This window comes from Lucilia sericata, unplaced genomic scaffold (genome assembly GCF_015586225.1).
Source record: "Lucilia sericata isolate MDLA Ls3-8-SP2 unplaced genomic scaffold, ASM1558622v1 Contig001497F_arrow, whole genome shotgun sequence".
NCBI lineage: Eukaryota > Metazoa > Arthropoda > Insecta > Diptera > Calliphoridae > Lucilia > Lucilia sericata.
This window is the reverse complement of record NW_023995425.1, coordinates 34,410-56,560: the sequence shown is the minus strand read 5'-3', so window position 1 is coordinate 56,560 and position 22,151 is coordinate 34,410. Positions and strand designations below refer to the sequence as shown.

Sequence of the window (22,151 nt, the reverse complement as noted above, 5' to 3'; positions counted from 1 at the left end):
TCTATAGTCTAGTCTATAGTCTAGTCTATAGTCTAGTCTATAGTCTAGTCTATAGTCTAGTCTATAGTCTAGTCCTATAGTCTAGTCTAGTCTAGTCTAGTTATAGTCTATAGTCTAGTCTAGTTATAGTCTACAGTCCTAGTCTATAGTCTAGTCTATAGTCTAGTCTATAGTCTAGTCTATAGTCTAGTCTATAGTCTAGTCTATAGTCTAGTCTATAGTCTAGTCTATAGTCTAGTCTATAGTCTAGGCTATAGTCTAGTCATAGTCTAGTCTATAGTCTAGTCTATAGTCTAGTCTATAGTCCTAGTATATAGTCCTAGTCTATAGTCTAGTCTATAGTCTAGTCTATAGTCTAGTCTATAGTCTTGTCTATAGTCTAGTCTATAGTCTAGTCTAGTCTATAGTCTAGTCTATAGTCTGTCTATAGTCTTGTCTATAGTCTAGTCTATAGTCTAGTCTATAGTCTAGTCTAAGTCTAGTCTATAGTCTAGTCTATAGTCTAGTCTATAATCTAGTCTATAGTCTAGTCTATAGTCTAGTCTATAGTCTAGTCTATAGTCTAGTCTATAGTCTAGTCTATAGTCTAGTCTATAGTCTAGTCTATAGTCTAGTCTATAGTCTAGTCTATAGTCTAGTCTATAGTCTAGTCTATAGTCTAGTCTATAGTCTAGTCTATAGTCTAGTCTATAGTCTAGTCTATAGTCTAGTCTATAGTCTAGTCTATAGTCTAGTCTATAGTCTAGTCTATAGTCTAGTATATAGTCTAGTATATAGTCTAGTCTATAGTCTAGTCTATAGTCTAGTCTATAGTCTAGTCTATAGTCTAGTCTATAGTCTAGTCTATAGTCTAGTCTATAGTCTAGTCTATAGTCTAGTCTATAATCTAGTCTATAGTCTAGTCTATAGTCTAGTCTATAGTCTAGTCTATAGTCTAGTCTATAGTCTAGTCTATAGTCTAGTCTATAGTCTAGTCTATAGTCTAGTCTATAGTCTAGTCTATAGTCTAGTCTATAGTCTAGTCTATAGTCTAGTCTATAGTCTAGTCTATAGTCTAGTCTATAGTCTAGTCTATAGTCTAGTCTATAGTCTAGTCTATAGTCTAGTCTATAGTCTAGTCTATAGTCTAGTCTATAGTCTAGTCTATAGTCTAGTCTATAGTCTAGTCTATAGTCTAGTCTATAGTCTAGTCTATAGTCTAGTCTATAGTCTAGTCTATAGTCTAGTCTATAGTCTAGTCTATAGTCTAGTCTATAGTCTAGTCTATAGTCTAGTCTATAGTCTAGTCTATAGTCTAGTCTATAGTCTAGTCTATAGTCTAGTCTATAGTCTAGTCTATAGTCTAGTCTATAGCCTAGTCTATAGTCTAGTCTATAGTCTAGTCTATAGTCTAGTCTATAGTCTAGTCTGTAGTCTAGTCTATAGTCTAGTCTATAGTCTAGTCTATAGTCTAGTCTAGTCTATAGTCTAGTCTATAGTCTAGTCTATAGTCTAGTCTATAGTCTAGTCTATAGTCTAGATCTATAGGCTAGTCTATAGTCCTAGTCTATAGTCTAGTCTATAGTCTAGTCTATAGTCCTAGTCTATAGTCTAGTCTATAGTCAGTCTATAGTCTAGTCTATAGTCTAGCCTATAGTCTAGTCTATAGTCTAGTCTATAGTCTAGTCTATAGTCTAGTCATAGTCTAGTCTATAGTCTAGTCTATAGTCTAGTCTATAGTCCTAGTCTATAGTCTAGTCTATAGTCTAGTCTATAGTCCTAGTCTATAGTCTAGTCTATAGTCTAGTCTGTAGTCTAGTCTATAGTCTAGTCTATAGTCTAGTCTATAGTCAGTCTAGAGTCTAGTCTATAGTCTAGTCATAGTCTAGTCTATAGTCTAGTCTATAGGCTAGTCTATATGCTAGTCTATAGTCTAGTCTATAGTCTAGTCTATAGTCTAGTCTATAGTCTAGTCTATAGTCTAGTCTATAGTCTGTCTATAGTCTAGTCTATAGTCTAGTACTATAGTCTAGTCTATAGTCTAGTCTATAGGCTAGTCTAGTCGTCTAGTCTTATAGTCTGTCTATAGTCTAGGCTATAGTCTAGTCTATAGTCTAGTCTATAGTCTAGTCTATAGTCAGTCTATAGGCTAGGCTATAGTCTAGTCTATAGTCTAGTCTATAGTCTAGTCTATAGTCTAGTCTATAGTCTAGTCTATAGTCTAGTCTATAGTCTAGTCTATAGTCTAGTCTATAGTCTAGTCTATAGTCTAGGTCTAGTCTAGTTATGTCTAGTCTATAGTCTAGTCTATAGTCTAGTCTATAGTCTAGTCTATAGTCTAGTCTATAGCTAGTCTATAGTCTAGTCTATAGTCTAGTCTATAGTCTAGTCTATAGTCTAGTCTATAGTCTAGTCCTATAGTCTAGTCTATAGTCTAGTCTATGTCTAGTCTATAGTCTAGTCTATAGTCTAGTCTATAGTCTAGTCTATAGTCTAGTCTCATAGTCTAGTCCTATAGTCTAGTCTATAGTCTAGTCTATAGTCTAGTCTATAGTCTAGTCTATAGCTAGTCTAGTCTAGTCTATAGTCTAGTCTAGTCTGTCTATAGTCTAGTAGTATAGTCTAGTCTAGTCTAGTCTATAGTCTAGTCTATAGTCTAGTCTATAGTCTAGTCTATAGTCTAGTCTAGTAGTCTATAGTCTAGTCTATAGTCTAGTCTATAGTCTAGCTATAGTCTAGTCTATAGTCTAGTCTATAGTCTAGTCTATAGTCTAGTCTATAGTCTAGTCTATAGTCTAGTCTATAGTCTAGTCTATAGTCTAGTCTATAGTCTAGTCTAGTCTAGTCTATAGTCTAGTCTATAGTCTAGTCTATAGTCTAGTCTATAGTCTAGTCTATAGTCTAGGTCTATAATCTAGTCTATAGTCTAGTCTATAGTCTAGTCTATAGCCTTGTCTATAGTCTAGTCTATCGTCTAGTCTATAATCTAGTCTATAATCTAGTCTATAAGTCTAGTCTATAAGTCTAGTCTATAGTCTAGTCTATAGTCTAGTCTATAAGTCTAGTCTATAAGTCTAGTCTATAGTCTAGTCTATAGTCTAGTCTATTGTCTAGTCTATAGTCTAGTCTATAGTCTAGTCTATAGTCTCGTCTATAGTCTAGTCTATAGTCTAGTCTATAGTCTAGTCTATAGTCTCGTCTATAGTCTAGTCTATAGTCTAGTCTATAGTCTAGTCTATAGTCTAGTCTATAGTCTAGTCTATAGTTTAGTCTATAGTCTAGTCAGTAGTCTAGTCTATAGACTAGACTAGCCAATTGGCTAGTCTGCAGAATTTTTGCACAAAATAGTGAATTTTATTTGAATTTAAAAAAAAATATATTAAAACCCAAACTCATTACTTTCTAGTCTTCTTTTCCTTTCCAAAATTACAAAATTCATCATCATTTTTATATTAAATTCAGCAAGAAGTGATGCATGAGACTACAATGGCTGTGTTTATAACCACTTTTATCTTACAATTTAATGTAATTTTAAACTGATAAATAAAAACAATGAAAAAACCCCGAATAATATAACAACAATAATAGCCAATAAAATGAAATTTTATTATTAAACAATAATAACAACAAGTAATAACAAAATGGCAAAACAACAACTACAAATGTAAACAAACAAATTAAGTAGAAGAAAAAAAGTAATGCAATTTATTGCACTGAGAGAAAATTAAGTCAAAATAATAAAAAAAAAATATCTAAATAACAACTAAAAAATGTAAACAAACAAAAGCATTTGCATGAGAGGAGTATAAGAAGAATTTTTAATGCACTGAGAGAAAACATACAGACAAAATGTACACAACTGTTAAGTTTAAAATGAAAAAGAGAGAGATAGAACAAAGAAAATAACAATGGCTAAAATGAAAAGCAAAAGTAAAAATAAACAGTTTAACAGAAAGTAATAATAAATTACAACAAAGATGAACTAAGCAAGATAAGAAAACTAAAACCAATTAAATAATTAAAAATTTACATGAAATGGATATTGAAAGTTAATAAACTAAACTCTTGTTTTATACAAGTTAATTAACAAATTATTGTAAATTTTAAATTAAATTGATATTTTTATTACAAATCAGCTAAATTGATCACTAAATACCAGAAGTAATAGGAAATGTTGTAAATTATTTTCATTCTGACACCATATGGTAGCTTCATTTAATCATACACCAACTTTCCAATAAGAACTATGGCAACATTATGCAAATATGTATATTAAAGGTCATTACTCCTCCTCTCTCTCTCTCTCTCACACTTAAACATAAAACATATATTTTTGTACTAACGACAACAACCAATTAAAAAATATTGTCTATAAAAAAATAACAACAAAATCACAACTGCAAACAAAACTATAACAACAAAAACTAATAAATAAAAACATTATAGACAAAATACTGACGTCAATACATAAAAGATTAAAAGACAATTAAAATCAAACTACAACAACAAGTATTGCTAAAATGTTTGTTGTAACAAAATTACAAACAATCAAACGGATTTGTGAGTAAGTGAACAGAGTGTACAGAGTTGGAGAAAGGGGTAAAGGAACTAATAAAGTTGTAAACTTAAAATGGAGTTGTTGGGTTTTATAATTGACGGTAAGTCAATGCAAGACAGAAAAGAGAGGGTGGGAGATGAGATTTCATATAGATTAGACTTAACTAGGCTAGTCCATAAATCACATAGTATGAATTAGACTACAGACTAGACTAAAGACTAGACTATAGACTAGACTAGACTAGACTAGACAATAGAATAGACTAGACTAGACTAGACAATAGACTAGACTAGACTAGACTATAGACTAGACTATAGACTAGACTATAGACTAGACTATAGACTAGACTATAGACTAGACTATAGAGTAGACTATAGACTAGACTATAGACTAGACTATAGACTAGACTATAGACTAGACTATAGACTAGACTATAGACTAGTCTATAGACTAGACTATAGACTAGACTATAGACTAGACTATAGACTACACTATAGACTAGACTATAGACTAGACTATAGACTAGACTATAGACTAGACTATAGACTAGACTATAGACTAGACTATAGACTAGACTATAGACTATAGACTAGACTATAGATTAGACTATAGACTAGACTATAGACTAGACTATAGACTAGACCATAGACTAGACAATAGACTAGACTATAGACTAGACTATAGACTAGACTAGACTAGACTATAGACTAGACTATAGACATGACTATAGACATGACTATAGACTAGACTATAGACTAGACTATAGAGTAGACTATAGACTAGACTATAGACTAGACTATAGAGTAGACTATAGACTAGACTATAGACTAGACTATAGAGTTGACTATAGACTAGACTATAGACTAGACTATAGACTAGACTATAGACTAGACTATAGACTAGACTATAGACTAGACTATAGACTAGACTATAGACTAGACTATAGACTAGACTATAGACTAGACTATAGACTAGACTATATACTAGACTATAGACTAGACTATAGACTAGACTATAGACTAGACTATAGACTAGACTATAGACTAGACTATAGACTAGACTATAGACTAGACTATAGACTAGACTATAGACATGACTATAGACTAGACTATAGGCTAGACTATAGACTAGACTATAGGCTAGACTATAGACTAGACTATAGGCTAGACTATAGGCTAGACTATAGATTAGACTATAGGCTAGACTATAGACTAGACTATAGGCTAGACTATAGGCTAGACTATAGACTATAGGCTAGACTATAGACTAGACTATAGATTAGACTATAGACTAGACTATAGACTAGACTATAGACTAGACTATAGATTAGACTATAGACTAGACTATAGACTAGACTATAGACTATAGACTAGACTATAGACTAGACTATAGACTAGACTATAGACTAGACTATAGACTAGACTATAGACTAGACTATAGACTAGACTATAGACTAGACTATAGACTAGACTATAGACTAGACTATAGACTAGACTATAGACTTAGACTATAGACTAGACTATAGACTAGACTATAGACTAGACTATAGACTAGACTATAGACTAGACTATAGACTAGACTATGACTAGACTATAGACTACTATAGACCTAGATATAGACTAGACTATAGACTAGACTATAGACTAGACTATAGACTAGACTATAGACTAGACTATAGACTAGACTATAGACTAGACTATAGACTAGAACTATAGACTAGACTATAGATAGACTATAGACTAGACTAGACTAGACTAAGACTAGATATAGACTAGACTATAGACTAGACTATAGACTAGACTATAGACTAGACGATAGACTAGGACTATAGACTAGACATAGACTAGACTATGACTAGACTATAGACTAGACTATAGACTAGACTATAGACTAGACTATAGACTAGACTATAGACTAGACTATGACTAGACTATAGACTAGACTATAGACTAGACTATAACTAGACTATAGACTAGACTATAGACTATACTATAGACTAGACTTATAGACTGACTATAGACTAGACTATAGATAGACCTATAGACTATAGACTAGACTATACTAGACTAGACTATAGACTAGACTATAGACTAGACTATAGACTAGACTATAGACTAGACTATAGACTAGACTATAGACTAGACTATAGACTAGACTATAGACTAGACTATAGACTAGACTATAGACTAGACTATAGACTAGACTATAGACTAGACTATAGACTAGACTATAGACTAGACTATAGACTAGACTATAGACTAGACTATAGACTAGACTATAGACTAGACTATAGACTAGACTATAGACTAGACTATAGACTAGACTATAGACTAGACTATAGACTAGACTATAGACTAGACTATAGACTAGACTATAGACTAGACTATAGACTAGACTATAGACTAGACTATAGACTAGACTATAGACTAGACTATAGACTAGACTATAGACTAGATTATAGACTAGACTATGGACTAGATTATGGACTAGATTATGGACTAGATTATGGACTAGACTATGGACTAGATTATGGACTAGACTATGGACTAGACTATAGACTAGGTTATACACGAGATTATAGACGAGATTATAGACTAGACTATAAACTAAATTATATTATAAACTAGATTATAGACTAGACTATAGACTAGTTTTACGTATTTTGCACACAAAAATTTAGCGTTACGTTTAGCAATCTTTTCATTTGCTTTTGCGTAAGTGTTTAAGGGTTGGGGGGTGCAGAAAACTTTATTAAGTATTTTCTCACCGTTAGATAAACTTAGTTTAATTTATCTTTTGTATTTTTCTAAGTTAGAATGATTATAAAGATAATAATGATGTTGTCATTTATATAATGTTAATTGCAGTTAATAATAGCAGAAATATTTACGGTCACGAGTTTGTAAATAATAAGTTACAACATTATAATATTTTTATTATTATTCTCATAAACAATGTGATTAGTATAAAAAACATTTTAATTATACTGACAACAGTAGTTGTAGTAGTTTGATCGATTGTAAAAGTGGAAATGAGGAATGTAATTAATTAGATGACGAAGAGAAATTAAAAATTTTAAAGTAATATTGAGAGAAATTTTGAAAAAAAATCTGAAACAAATTTCTGCTAATTACTGTTGCTGTCAAATCCTTTAATTTGCTTAAGTGTAAACAAAACAGTAGTTAAACTACGTAGCGTGCCATATTAATGCTTTGAAGCTGTTGTAAGGATGGCTTCTGGTTTACTAGGATTTTTTTTTTGTAGATTTTACTTCAATAATAAAATTTTCCTGAAAATTTCTCAAGATTTGCAACACTTATTAAATTTTGTTGAAATAATTTATTCAGATTAGCGCCTGTCTCCCTTATATATTGCAAATAATCTTATTAAATATCATCTTTTTTTATATTGTAACAAATTAATTAATTTTTCCCTTTTTAAACTGTCTGTTACTTAGACAAGGCAGCCTATAAAAATTTTATGATCTGCTTTTTTTTTTGACAAATTTTTGTGGGTTTTCTGTTTCTACACTTTCGTTGGTTGTTGTTGATTTTTTTTTATTAAAATTTATGTCAAGCGGAAATGTGTGTATTATGGCAAAATGTATGTTTGTAATATGTGCTATAAGTACATAAAATTTGATATACTAAGTATGTATATTAAAAAAACACATGTGTAAGTGAGTGAAATATACATTCTTTTTTTTTTCAATTTATGTTACATTAAAAAATTTAATACAAAAATAAACATCAAGTACTTAAAATATGTACAAGCAATATGTTAAAAATAATATTTATTTTGAAGTAGTAAAAAAGGGAAATAAGAATACAACCCAAAACTAAAAGATGACATTTTGAGAAAAAGAAAGGAGGAAATATATTTCAGACATTTTTTAACAGAACTTGAAGAAAAAGAAGAATATTTATGTATATATAAGTCTAGTCTAGTAGTCTGTCTTAATAGTCTGTCTATAGTCTAGTCTATAGTCGAGTCTATAGTCTAGTCTATAGGTTAGTCTAGTCTATAGTCTAGTCTATAGTCTAGTCTATAGTCTAGTCTATAGTCTAGTCTATAGTCTAGTCTATAGTCTAGTCTATAGTCTAGTCTATAGTCTAGTCTATAATCTAGTCTACAGTCTAGTCTATAGTCTAGTCTATAATCTAGTCTACAGTCTAGTCTATAGTCTAGTCTATAGTCTAGTCTATAGTCCAGTCTACAGTCCAGTCTACAGTCTAGTCTATAGTCTAGTCTACAGTCTAGTCTATAGTCTAGTCTATAGTCTAGTCTATAGTCTAGTCTATAGTCTAGTCTATAGTCTAGTCTATAGTCTAGTCTATAGTCTAGTCTATAGTCTAGTCAATAGTCTAGTCTATAGTCTAGTCTATAGTCTAGTCTATAGTCCAGTCTATAGTCTAGTCTATAGTCTAGTCTACAGTCTGGTCTATAGTCTAGTCTATAGTCTAGTCTATAGTCTAGTCTACAGTCTGGTCTATAGTCTAGTCTATAGTCTAGTCTATAGTCTAGTCTATAGCCTGGTCTATAGTCTAGTCTATAGTCTAGTCTATAGCCTGGTCTATAGTCTAGTCTATAGCCTGGTCTATAGTCTAGTCTATAGCCTGGTCTATAGTCTAGTCTATAGTCTAGTCTATAGTCTAGTCTATAGTCTAGTCTATAGTCTAGTCTATAGTCTAGTCTATAGTCTAGTCTATAGTCTAGTCTATAGTCTAGTCTATAGTCTAGTCTATAGTCTAGTCTATAGTCTAGTCTATAGTCTAGTCTATAGTCTAGTCTATAGTCTAGTCTATAGTCTAGTCTATAGTCTAGTCTATAGTCTAGTCTATAGTCTAGTCTATAGTCTAGTCTATAGTCTAGTCTATAGTCTAGTCTATAGTCTAGTCTATAGTCTAGTCTATAGTCTAGTCTATAGTCTAGTCTATAGTCTAGTCTATAGTCTAGTCTATAGTCTAGTCTATAGTCTAGTCTATAGTCTAGTCTATAGTCTAGTCTATAGTCTAGTCTATAGTCTAGTCTATAGTCTAGTCTATAGTCTAGTCTATAGTCTAGTCTATAGTCTAGTCTATAGTCTAGTCTATAGTCTAGTCTATAGTCTAGTCTATAGTCTAGTCTATAGTCTAGTCTATAGTCTAGTCTATAGTCTAGTCTATAGTCTAGTCTATAGTCTAGTCTATAGTCTAGTCTATAGTCTAGTCTATAGTCTAGTCTATAGTCTAGTCTATAGTCTAGTCTATAGTCTAGTCTATAGTCTAGTCTATAGTCTAGTCTATAGTCTAGTCTATAGTCTAGTCTATAGTCTAGTCTATAGTCTAGTCTATAGTCTAGTCTATAGTCTAGTCTATAGTCTAGTATATAGTCTAGTCTATAGTCTAGTCTATAGTCTAGTCTATAGTCTAGTCTATAGTCTAGTCTATAGTCTAGTCTATAGTCTAGTCTATAGTCTAGTCTATAGTCTAGTCTATAGTCTAGTCTATAGTCTAGTCTATAGTCTAGTCTATAGTCTAGTCTATAGTCTAGTCTATAGTCTAGTCTATAGTCTAGTCTATAGTCTAGTCTATAGTCTAGTCTATAGTCTAGTCTATAGTCTAGTCTATAGTCTAGTCTATAGTCTAGTCTATAGTCTAGTCTATAGTCTAGTCTATAGTCTAGTCTATAGTCTAGTCTATAGTCTAGTCTAGTCTATAGTCTAGTCTATAGTCTAGTCTATAGTCTAGTCTATAGTCTAGTCTATAGTCTAGTCTATAGTCTAGTCATAGTCGTCTATAGTCTAGTCTATAGTCTAGTCTAGTCTATAGTCTAGTCTATAGTCTAGTCTAGTCTATAGTCTAGTCTATAGTCTAGTCTATAGTCTAGTCTAGTCTAGTCTATAGTCTAGTCTATAGTCTAGTCTATAGTCTAGTCTAGTCTATAGTCTAGTCTAGTCTATAGTCTAGTCTATAGTCTAGTCTATAGTCTAGTCTATAGTCTAGTCCATAGGCTGTTAAATGGTCATTCTTGCTTTCTTCGTATCTTTCTTATTTTGACACTTTGTAACAATTGTCAGAATTTATTTTTAGTTTATCCTTCTTTAAAAATTATAAAACTTTTTAAATCTACAACACAACAACTGTTTTAACTTGTGTTTGTTGCTTGCTGGGGCCATTAATGAAATTATTCAACTCAATTTTTGTAAATTTTCTAAAACAAAACACAAATAGATTTGTTGTAAAATTCATATTAAAAATAAATTTTTACATCATCATCATCATACTCAAACATCTCTAAGAGTAAAAGTATTTATAGATCACTTGTATACATATATTGATTTTTTGTTTTTGGTCTTAATTTAGTTTTTCTATTACATTGTGTTGCGTCCATTATTAGATTGTCGCCCAAAAATGTCATCCCCACCGCACAAACACACACACACACACACTTATTCAAAACAACCACCTTTACTGTTTATTGCTCTTGTCTACATCTGGTGGCGTAAACATATTATTTCTGTGTTATTTAACATGTTCTCTTCCCTGGATGGTTGTTTCCAAAAAGAAAATATCATCCTCATTGTCAAATACAACGTGCAGTTATTTAAAAAAAAAAGTTATTTTTAGTTAAAACACCATCATGCCAGATGTGTTTTGTTAATAAAAATTTGAATTCAATTTATTGTCTCTCTCACCATTTGACATCTGTTAAGCAGCAACAGCAGCACTCAGGTAAATTGGTGAGTGAATTTTGACTTTAAGATTTGGGGAAAGTTGCTGTTTTAACTTGAAATTAATTTGGAGATTTAAGATATTTTTAAGTAGTTCTAGAGTTCGGTTAAAAAAGAACAGCTTAGCCTATAGACAAGTCTATAAACTAGTGTATAGTGTAGTCTATAGTTTAGTCTATAGTTTAGTCTACGGTGTAGTGTATAGTCTAGTGTATAGTCCAGTGTATAGTCTAGTGTATAGGGTAGTGTATAGCCTAGTCTATAGTCTAGTCTATGGTCTAGTCTATAGTCTAGTATAGTATAGTCTACTATATAGTCTACTCTATAGTCTACTATATAGTCTAGTCTATAGTCTAGTATATAGTCTAGTCTATAGTCTAGCCTATAGTCTAGTCTATAGTCTAGTCTATAGTCTAGTCTATAGTCTAGTCTATAGTCTAGTCTATAGTCTAGTCTATAGTCTAGTCTATAGTCTAGTCTATAGTCTAGTCTATAGTCTAGTCTATAGTCTAGTCTATAGTCTAGTCTATAGTCTAGTCTATAGTCTAGTCTATAGTCTAGTCTATAGTCTAGTCTATAGTCTAGTCTATAGTCTAGTCTATAGTCTAGTCTATAGTCTAGTCTATAGTCTAGTCTATAGTCTAGTCTATAGTCTAGTCTATAGTCTAGTCTATAGTCTACTCTATAGTCTAGTCTATAGTCTAGTCTATAGTCTAGTCTATAGTCTAGTCTATAGTCTAGTCTATAGTCTAGTCTATAGTCTAGTCTATAGTCTAGTCTATAGTCTAGTCTATAGTCTAGTCTATAGTCTAGTCTATAGTCTAGTCTATAGTCTAGTCTATAGTCTAGTCTATAGTCTAGTCTATAGTCTAGTCTATAGTCTAGTCTATAGTCTAGTCTATAGTCTAGTCTATAGTCTAGTCTATAGTCTAGTCTATAGTCTAGTCTATAGTCTAGTCTATAGTCTAGTCTATAGTCTAGTCTATAGTCTAGTCTATAGTCTAGTCTATAGTCTAGTCTATAGTCTAGTCTATAGTCTAGTCTATAGTCTAGTCTATAGTCAAGTCTATAGTCTAGTCTATAGTCTAGTCTATAGTCTAGTCTATAGTCTAGTCTATAGTCTAGTCTATAGTCTAGTCTATAGTCTAGTCTATAGTCTAGTCTATAGTCTAGTCTATAGTCTAGTCTATAGTCTAGTCTATAGTCTAGTCTATAGTCTAGTCTATAGTCTAGTCTATAGTCTAGTCTATAGTCTAGTCTATAGTCTAGTCTATAGTCTAGTCTATAGTCTAGTCTATAGTCTAGTCTATAGTCTAGTCTATAGTCTAGTCTATAGTCTAGTCTATAGTCTAGTCTATAGTCTAGTCTATAGTCTAGTCCATAGTCTAGTCTATAGTCTAGTCTATAGTCTAGTCTATAGTCTAGTCATAGTCTAGTCTATAGTCTAGTCTATAGTCTAGTCTATAGTCTAGTCTATAGTCTAGTCTATAGTCTAGTCTATAGTCTAGTCTATAGTCTAGTCTATAGTCTAGTCTATAGTCTAGTCTATAGTCTAGTCTATAGTCTAGTCTATAGTCTAGTCTATAGTCAGTCTAGTCTATAGTCTAGTCTATAGTCTAGTCTATAGTCTAGTCTATAGTCTAGTCTATAGTCTAGTCTATAGTCTAGTCTATAGTCTAGTCTATAGTCTAGTCTATAGTCTAGTCTATAGTCTAGTCTATAGTCTAGTCTATAGTCTAGTCTATAGTCTAGTCTATAGTCTAGTCTATAGTCTAGTCTATAGTCTAGTCTATAGTCTAGTCTATAGTCTAGTCTAGTCTAGTCTATAGTCTAGTCTATAGTCTAGTCTATAGTCTAGTCTATAGTCTAGTCTATAGTCTAGTCAATAGTCTAGTCTATAGTCTAGTCTATAGTCTAGTCTATAGTCTAGTCTATAGTCTAGTCTATAGTCTAGTCTATAGTCTAGTCTATAGTCTAGTCTATAGTCTAGTCTATAGTCTAGTCTATAGTCTAGTCTATAGTCTAGTCTATAGTCTAGTCTATAGTCTAGTCTATAGTCTAGTCTATAGTCTAGTCTATAGTCTAGTCTATAGTCTAGTTTATAGTCTAGTCTATAGTCTAGTCTATAGTCTAGTCTATAGTCTAGTCTATAGTCTAGTCTATAGACTAGTCTATAGTCTAGTCTATAGACTAGTCTATAGTCTAGTCAATAGTCTAGTCTATAGTCTAGTCTATAGTCTAGTCTATAGTCTAGTCTATAGTCTAGTCTATAGTCTAGTCTATAGTCTAGTCTATAGTCTAGTCTATAGTCTAGTCTATAGTCTAGTCTATAGTCTAGTCTATAGTCTAGTCTATAGTCTAGCTAGTCTAGTCTATAGTCTAGTCTATAGTCTAGTCTATAGTCTAGTCTATAGTCTAGTCTATAGTCTAGTCTAGTCTATAGTCTAGTCTATAGTCTAGTCTATAGTCTAGTCTATAGTCTAGTCTATAGTCTAGTCTATAGTCTAGTATAGTCTAGTCTATAGTCTAGTCTATAGTCTAGTCTATAGTCTAGTCTATAGTCTAGTCTATAGTCTAGTCTATAGTCTAGTCTATAGTCTAGTCTATAGTCTAGTCTATAGTCTAGTCTATAGTCTAGTCTATAGTCTAGTCTATAGTCTAGTCTATAGTCTAGTCTATAGTCTAGTCTATAGTCTAGTCTATAGTCTAGTCTAGTCTAGTCAATAGTCTAGTCTATAGTCTAGTCTATAGTCTAGTCTATAGTCTAGTCTATAGTCTAGTCTATAGTCTAGTCTATAGTCTAGTCTATAGTCTAGTCTATAGTCTAGTCTATAGTCTAGTCTATAGTCTAGTCTATAGTCTAGTCTATAGTCTAGTCTAGTCTAGTCTAGTCTATAGTCTAGTCTATAGTCTAGTCTATAGTCTAGTCTATAGTCTAGTCTATAGTCTAGTCTATAGTCTAGTCTATAGTCTAGTCTATAGTCTAGTCTATAGTCTAGTCTATAGTCTAGTCTATAGTCTAGTCTATAGTCTAGTCTATAGTCTAGTCTATAGTCTACTCTATAGTCTAGTCTATAGTCTAGTCTATAGTCTAGTCTATAGTCTAGTCTATAGTCTAGTCTATAGTCTAGTCTATAGTCTAGTCTATAGTCTAGTCTATAGTCTAGTCTATAGTCTAGTCTATAGTCTAGTCTATAGTCTAGTCTATAGTCTAGTCTATAGTCTAGTCTATAGTCTAGTCTATAGTCTAGTCTATAGTCTAGTCTATAGTCTAGTCTATAGTCTAGTCTATAGTCTAGTCTATAGTCTAGTCTAGTCTAGTCTATAGTCTAGTCTATAGTCTAGTCTATAGTCTAGTCTATAGTCTAGTCTATAGTCTAGTCTATAGTCTAGTCTATAGTCTAGTCTATAGTCTAGTCTATAGTCTAGTCTATAGTCTAGTCTATAGTCAAGTCTATAGTCTAGTCTATAGTCTAGTCTATAGTCTAGTCTATAGTCTAGTCTATAGTCTAGTCTATAGTCTAGTCTATAGTCTAGTCTATAGTCTAGTCTATAGTCTAGTCTATAGTCTAGTCTATAGTCTAGTCTATAGTCTAGTCTATAGTCTAGTCTATAGTCTAGTCTATAGTCTAGTCTATAGTCTAGTCTATAGTCTAGTCTATAGTCTAGTCTATAGTCTAGTCTATAGTCTAGTCTATAGTCTAGTCTATAGTCTAGTCTATAGTCTAGTCTATAGTCTAGTCTATAGTCTAGTCTATAGTCTAGTCTATAGTCTAGTCCATAGTCTAGTCTATAGTCTAGTCTATAGTCTAGTCTATAGTCTAGTCCATAGTCTAGTCTATAGTCTAGTCTATTCTATAGTCTAGTCTATAGTCTAGCTCTATAGTCTAGTCTATAGTCTAGTCTATAGTCTAGTCTATAGTCTAGTCTATAGTCTAGTCTATAGTCTCAGTCTATGTCTAGTCTATAGTCCTAGTCTTAGTCTAGTTCTGAGTCTATTCATGTCTAGTCTATAGTCTAGTCTATAGTCCTAGGTCTATAGTCTAAGTCCTATAGTCTAGTTATAGTCTAGTCTATAGTCTAGTCTATAGTCTAGTCTATAGTCTAGTCTATAGTCTAGTCTATAGTCTAGTCTATAGTCTAGTCTATAGTCTAGTCTATAGTCTAGTCATACTAGTCTAGATCCTATCTAGTCTAGGCTATAGTCTAGTCCATAGTCTAGTCTCTAGTCTAGGTCCTATAGTCTAGTCTATAGTCTAGGTCCATAGTCTAGTCTATAGTCTAGTCCTATGTCTAGTCTATAGTCTAGTTATCCTTATAGTCTCTAGTCTATAGTCTAGTCTATAGTCTAGTCTATAGTCTAGTCTATAGTCTAGTCTATAGTCTAGTCTATAGTCTAGTCTATAGTCTAGTCTATAGTCTAGTCTAGTCTAGTCTATAGTCTACGTCATAGTCTAGTCTATAGTCTAGTCTATAGTCTAGTCTATAGTCTAGTCTATAGTCTAGTCTATAGTCTAGTCTATAGTCTAGTCTATAGTCTAGTCTATAGTCTAGTCTATAGTCTAGTCTATAGTCTAGTCTATAGTCTAGTCTATAGTCTAGTCTATAGTCTAGTTTATAGTCTAGTCTATAGTCTAGTCTATAGTCTAGTCTATAGTCTAGTCTATAGTCTAGTCTATAGACTAGTCTATAGTCTAGTCTATAGACTAGTCTATAGTCTAGTCAATAGTCTAGTCTATAGTCTAGTCTATAGTCTAGTCTATAGTCTAGTCTATAGTCTAGTCTATAGTCTAGTCTATAGTCTAGTCTATAGTCTAGTCTATAGTCTAGTCTATAGTCTAGTCTATAGTCTAGTCTATAGTCTAGTCTATAGTCTAGCCTATAGTCTAGTCTATAGTCTAGTCTATAGTCTAGTCTATAGTCTAGTCTATAGTCTAGTCTATAGTCTAGTCTAGTCTATAGTCTAGTCTAGTCTAGTCTATAGTCTAGTCTATAGTCTAGTCTATAGTCTAGTCTATAGTCTAGTCTATAGTCTAAAATCTAGTCTATAGTCTTTTCTATAGTATACAGTGGACGTCCACTAGTACGAATTATATAGTGTCAGGCCCTTTCGTAATACCGAAAAATTCGTATTATTGAACAACACATTTTGTATGTTTAAATTCAAATAATACACATAAAATATTGGATTTTATTTATTTTTGTTTTATTTTTCATGAAAAATTACATAACGGAACAAAATATAATAAATGTGTATTATTTTAAATAAATTTCTTGTACATAAACAGGCATAAAAGGGACATATTTACGTATATGAATTGTTAATTTTGAAAGTATCGTGAGTCCAATGGTTGAAATGAGATATATGTAGAAGGTTTTAAATTTTAATGTTTTTAAAAAGATGTGTGCCAAAGACAATTTGCAATTTACATATGTGTTCTAAAATGTATTAAAATGTTCAGATTACATAAAACTTTTATTAGAAACTTGAATGGAATATACCACAATTCTCTAATTTATAATTTTCTCTTAAAAATTAGAATAGTTATCCTTAAACCCATTGTTTGGAATGTGGAGTCACACTACTTTCAAAATTAACAGTTCATACATACATATGTATATAAATATCATTTTACTTATTAAAAAATCCATCATTTAACATCGATGTTTATTACATTGTAAAATGATTCTTACGGCTTTTTCAATAACAGCGCTTTTGAGGCTTATATTGTTCTCAGCAGAGTTATTGTCGGGAATTAATAAAATACTTTCCTCATTGTCGTTATCATCCAATTTAATTTCTTCTCTTGGGTCATCAAAATTCCAATAAAATAAATTAATAATACTAAATAATTGTTGATTTGTAAATATTTGTGTGTATAGGATTTTTAAAAATACAAAACACTTGTAATAAATACAAAAAAACTTCAAAATTACTGAGCTTAAGGTGAATGATACCGAAATAAAAAATTAAAAACTTCATTCATACGTAAATAAAACCAAAATTCCCATAAAAAATGCGTTATTCGTACTATCGAACAGAAAAATTGTGACTTTATTCGTACTATAGAGTAGACAATGCAACAATTTTGCCATTCGTATTATTGGATATTCGTAATAAAGAGTATACGTACTATTGGACGTCCACTGTATTAGAATACTTTTTGTACCACTGTAGTAAAGAGTAAATATTTAATTGTTTCTTCTTTTTGGTACATGATTAGCATCAGTTTTCCAAGTAAAACATACTGTACATTCACATAAATATATAATGAATATAAACAGAAAGTAAAATTTAGGAAAAAAAAGTAGAGCCAACATGAAACCAACTTCTAAACAAAGGGAATGTGATATTACAATGCATTCATGTAAACCAGATAAGTAGAATGAGAACTGACATCACCCAGTACTGCATAAAGTGTGTAGTGAAAACATTGCATCCACTGTTAGCCTGGTAAACTCTTTTTATGCACTTGCAAGTCTGCCATCTTTATTAAATTTTTCTATGTTTTTGCGTTTTGCTGTTGTAGTAAGTATTCTTTCATTCTCGACGAGCGTCTGTGTACCAGGAAAGACACAAAACACAACATTTTGAATTACACAGACAGTACGTGTTGTAAGCAGACAGACAGCCAGATTGTGAAACTTTTTTTTCCACTGAAATTCTACAACAATTATTGTTTTTCTTGTTGCAGCCATTTATTCATTCACCCATTCTATTTAGTTTGGTTCTTTGGGTTTTTTGTTGTTTATTCCTTTTGTTTTCGGTTTGTGATTCTGTTTTTCATTTTCATAATAGAATTGCAAGCGCGTGTTACAATGTTGCCGGCAAAAACACACTGGTTCCAATTTAAAAAGTGTTAATTCTCTTCAAGTTCTTCTCTAGTTCTGTTTTAGCTCTGTTCTAGTTCTGTTCTAGCTCTGTTCTAGTTCTTTTCTAGTCTGTTCTAGTTCTGTTCTAGTTCTGTTCTAGTTTCTAGTTCTGTTCTAGTTCTGTTCTAGTTCTGTTCTAGTTCTGTTCTAGTTCTGTTCTAGTTCTGTTCTAGTTCTGTTCTAGTTCTGTCTAGTTCTGTTCTAGTTCTGTTCTAGTTCTGTTCTAGTTCTGTTCTAGTTCTGTTCTAGTTCTGTTCTAGTTCTGTTCTAGTTCTGTTCTAGTTCTGTTCTAGTTCTGTTCTAGTTCTGTTCTAGTTCTGTTCTAGTTCTGTTCTAGTTCTGTTCTAGTTCTGTTCTAGTTCTGTTCTAGTTCTGTTCTAGTTCTGTTCTAGTTCTGTTCTAGTTCTGTTCTAGTTCTAGTTCTGTTCTAGTTCTAGTTCTGTTCTAGTTCTGTTCTAGTTCTGTTCTAGTTTTGTTCTAGTTCTGTTCTAGTTCTGTTCTAGTTCTGTTCTAGTTCTGTTCTAGTTCTTTTCTAGTTCTGTTCTAGTTCTGTTCTAGTTCTGTTCTAGTTCTGTTCTAGTTCTGTTCTAGTTCTGTTCTAGTTCTGTTCTAGTTCTGTTCTAGTTCTGTTCTAGTTCTGTTCTAGTTCTGTTCTAGTTCTGTTCTAGTTCTGTTCTAGTTCTGTTCTAGTTCTGTTCTAGTTCTGTTCTAGTTCTGTTCTAGTTCTGTTCTAGTTCTGTTCTAGTTCTGTTCTAGTTCTGTTCTAGTTCTGTTCTAGTTCTGTTCTAGTTCTGTTCTAGTTCTGTTCTAGTTCTGTTCTAGTTCTGTTCTAGTTCTGTTCTAGTTCTGTTCTAGTTCTGTTCTAGTTCTGTTTTAGTTCATGTTTAGTTCTGTTTCTAGTTCTGTTCTAGTTCTGTTTTAGTTCTGTTCTAGTTCTGTTTTAGTTCTGTTCTAGTTCTGTTCTAGTTCTGTTCTAGTTCTGTTTAGTTCTGTTCTAGTTCTGTTCTAGTTCTGTTCTAGTTCTGTTCTAGTTCTGTTCTAGTTCTGTTCTAGTTCTGTTCTAGTTCTGTTCTAGTTCTGTTCTAGTTCTGTTCTGTTCTGTTCTAGTTCTGTTCTAGTTCTGTTCTAGTTCTGTTCTAGTTCTGTTCTAGTTCTGTTCTAGTTCTGTTCTAGTTCTGTTCTAGTTCTGTTCTAGTTCTGTTTTAGTTCTGTTCTAGTTCTGTTCTAGTTCTGTTCTAGTTCTGTTCTAGTTCTGTTCTAGTTCTGTTCTAGTTCTGTTCTAGTTCTGTTCTGTTCTAGTTCTGTTCTAGTTCTGTTCTAGTTCTGTTCTAGTTCTGTTCTAGTTCTGTCTAGTTCTGTTCTAGTTCTGTTCTAGTTCTGTTTTAGTTTTGTTTTAGTTTTGTACTTGTTCTGTTCTAGTTCGGTGAATCTTTCCAAGAATTTTCTAAATCAAATCTCTCTCTGAGTGTAATATTTACATTTCCTAATAAGTACTTGACTCTCATACATATTAAACTACTAATGGAAAGTAGTATAGTACATTATTTACCACATAAAGGGAGCAACAACAGCAACTATAAAAAACCAGGAAGCCTTAGTTGGGTATTGACATTGTCAATTATAAGGGTAGTACATATACATGGAAGAATTTGCCATAACTCTTTCAAAATAGTTGTAAAAATAGAGAAGAATGTAAGGAACAAAGTAGGAAATAAAGAAGAAAAATATTAGGGTTTAATATTATTTAAGGGTGAATGGGTTTTAGTTGTTTTGAAGATCCGAAGGTGTTGGTTTAAAAATATAATACCAGCTAATCTACTTATTACACATGATCTAAGACCTAAGGACAGTGTAAACTTAAAGCTTAAGCAGTTCGAAAGGATTACTATATGAAATTTTGAAGCAAAATAGGGAATTAAAACGGAGTTGTCGCTAGTCCAGAAGTTGCCATGATCAAACTAAGTTTTTTCAATGATTAACAACTTATCTATTGCAAAACTGTCTTCTAGGGGAAGATAGATTTTGGTTAGAAAATTTTTCTAGGAAAGACAAGTTTCGTCAACTTTTAGAATTTAGTTTCGTCTTGAAAAAAAGTATTTTCTTTAAAAAAATTTTAGTTCATTCACCTAAGTCTAGTCATGTTCACAAAATTTACCATTTTTCGCACCATCGCTACAAAATTTTAATCTAAATTACTACTACAAGTGAGAAAATTATTTTGCCAACAAACTCCAAAACCCTTTTTTGGTAACAAATATAAAAGACAAGTGAAAGTTGTTTGTGGCAATAAAAAAAAAACAGTTTGTACAACAATTTTTTAGCAAAAACAGACAAAATACCCCAAAATATTGCAAGAAAACAGAGACAGACAATAACGATGTCGACAGCAACACAGGTGGTGGGTAAATAATAAGTACTGCTAAAATAATAACAACAAACACATGTTAACAACAATAGCCCGGGCAGAAAGCAGCACGAGTTTACAACACTTACAAAAGTATGCGTTTTTTTAAGGCAAACCCTAAATAAAAAAGTAAAGCAAAAACATTTATTGTTGCAGATATAACACACACACAAAAAAAGTTCAGTGACCTTAAAAAGAAAAAAAAAGTTCCTTTGTTACAAGAGTAATATTTATTTTTATAAAATTTTTGCACTTAACATTGCATTCAAAGGGAAAAAAACATTCCTTCAAGTATCTAACTGGCACACACAATCTGGCAGCACCTGTAATGTTTATTATGTTTTGTTTACATTTGCAAGAAAAATGCAGATGAAAGAGAAAAAAGTAAGTGAGAGGAGACAGTTAGACTTTAATTACTAATCTGTCACTGTTGTACTCTGTCATAAACATTTCGCAGTAAAATTTATCAACAAGACAAGCAAAAAGTAATAAATTTTGTGTTTGTTTGGGAAATTTTTATAAAACTAAAATTAGTTTGTTGCAGTAAAGCCTTCAGGCTAAGTAAAATGAAATAACAAGAAAAAAAAGAAAGAAAACAATTGTTTAAATTTATAAAACTAAGTAAAATAAGAAAAATCTTCTATAATTGACAAAACAATAAGACAAATTTGTCATTTTTATAAGAAAAAAACCAACTAAAATGAAAAAAATATTAAAAAATTTCTTTGTTTTCCAACAAAATATAAAAATGCAAATAGCTAAAATGACTTAAAATTTTGTACAAATAAATGGCGCATAAAAGGAATTGTCTTGAAGCTTTCTTAAATCTTAAAAGAAATATAAGGATTTAGAGATGTTTAAATCCACTTGCAATTTGAAAAAACATGTTAATTTCATTTATAATTTATAGGCGACACATTGTATAAAAGTTCTCCATCAAAAAATTTAACAAAATCAGCAGACAGCAAGTTGCTGGCGTCGTAAAGTATTAATTATTTTCATTAGACTGCTGGTGCATAATAGCAATGACCTTAGGACATTGACCACCAGAAATACATCATGGTTAAAAAAAATGATGACAGCACAAAGATTTTAAATCGAAAGCAAAATTATAGAATTTTTAATGGAGAACTGTACTAGAACTAAACTGGAACTGAAACACAACTGAACTAGAACTAAACTAGAACTGAACTAGAACTAAACTAGAACTGAACTGGAACTGAACTAGAACAGAACTAAAACAGAACTAAACAGAACTAGAACAGAATTAGAAACAGAACTAGAACAGAACGGAACTAGAACTGAACTAGAACTGATTTAGAACTGAACTAGAACAGAACTAGAACAGAACTAGAACAGAACTAGAACAGAACTAGAACAGAACTAGAACAGAACTAGAACAGAACTAGAACAGAACTAGAACGGAACTAGAACAGAACTAGAACAGAACTAGAACTATAACAGAACTAGAACAGAACTAGAACAGAACTAGAACAGAACTAGAACAGAACTAGAACAGAACTAGAACAGAACTAGAACAGAACTAGAACAGAACTAGAACAGAACTAGAACAGAACTAGAACAGAACTAGAACAGAACTAGAACAGAACTAGAACAGAACTAGA

At 31.8% G+C, this 22,151-nt stretch overlaps 1 long non-coding RNA gene across 3 annotated transcripts in view; it reads right to left on the bottom strand.

The window, feature by feature from the left end:
- Nucleotides 1–22,151, bottom strand: part of LOC119611627 — a 90,564-nt gene that overhangs the window by 47,601 nt on the left and 20,812 nt on the right. The window lies entirely within an intron of this gene.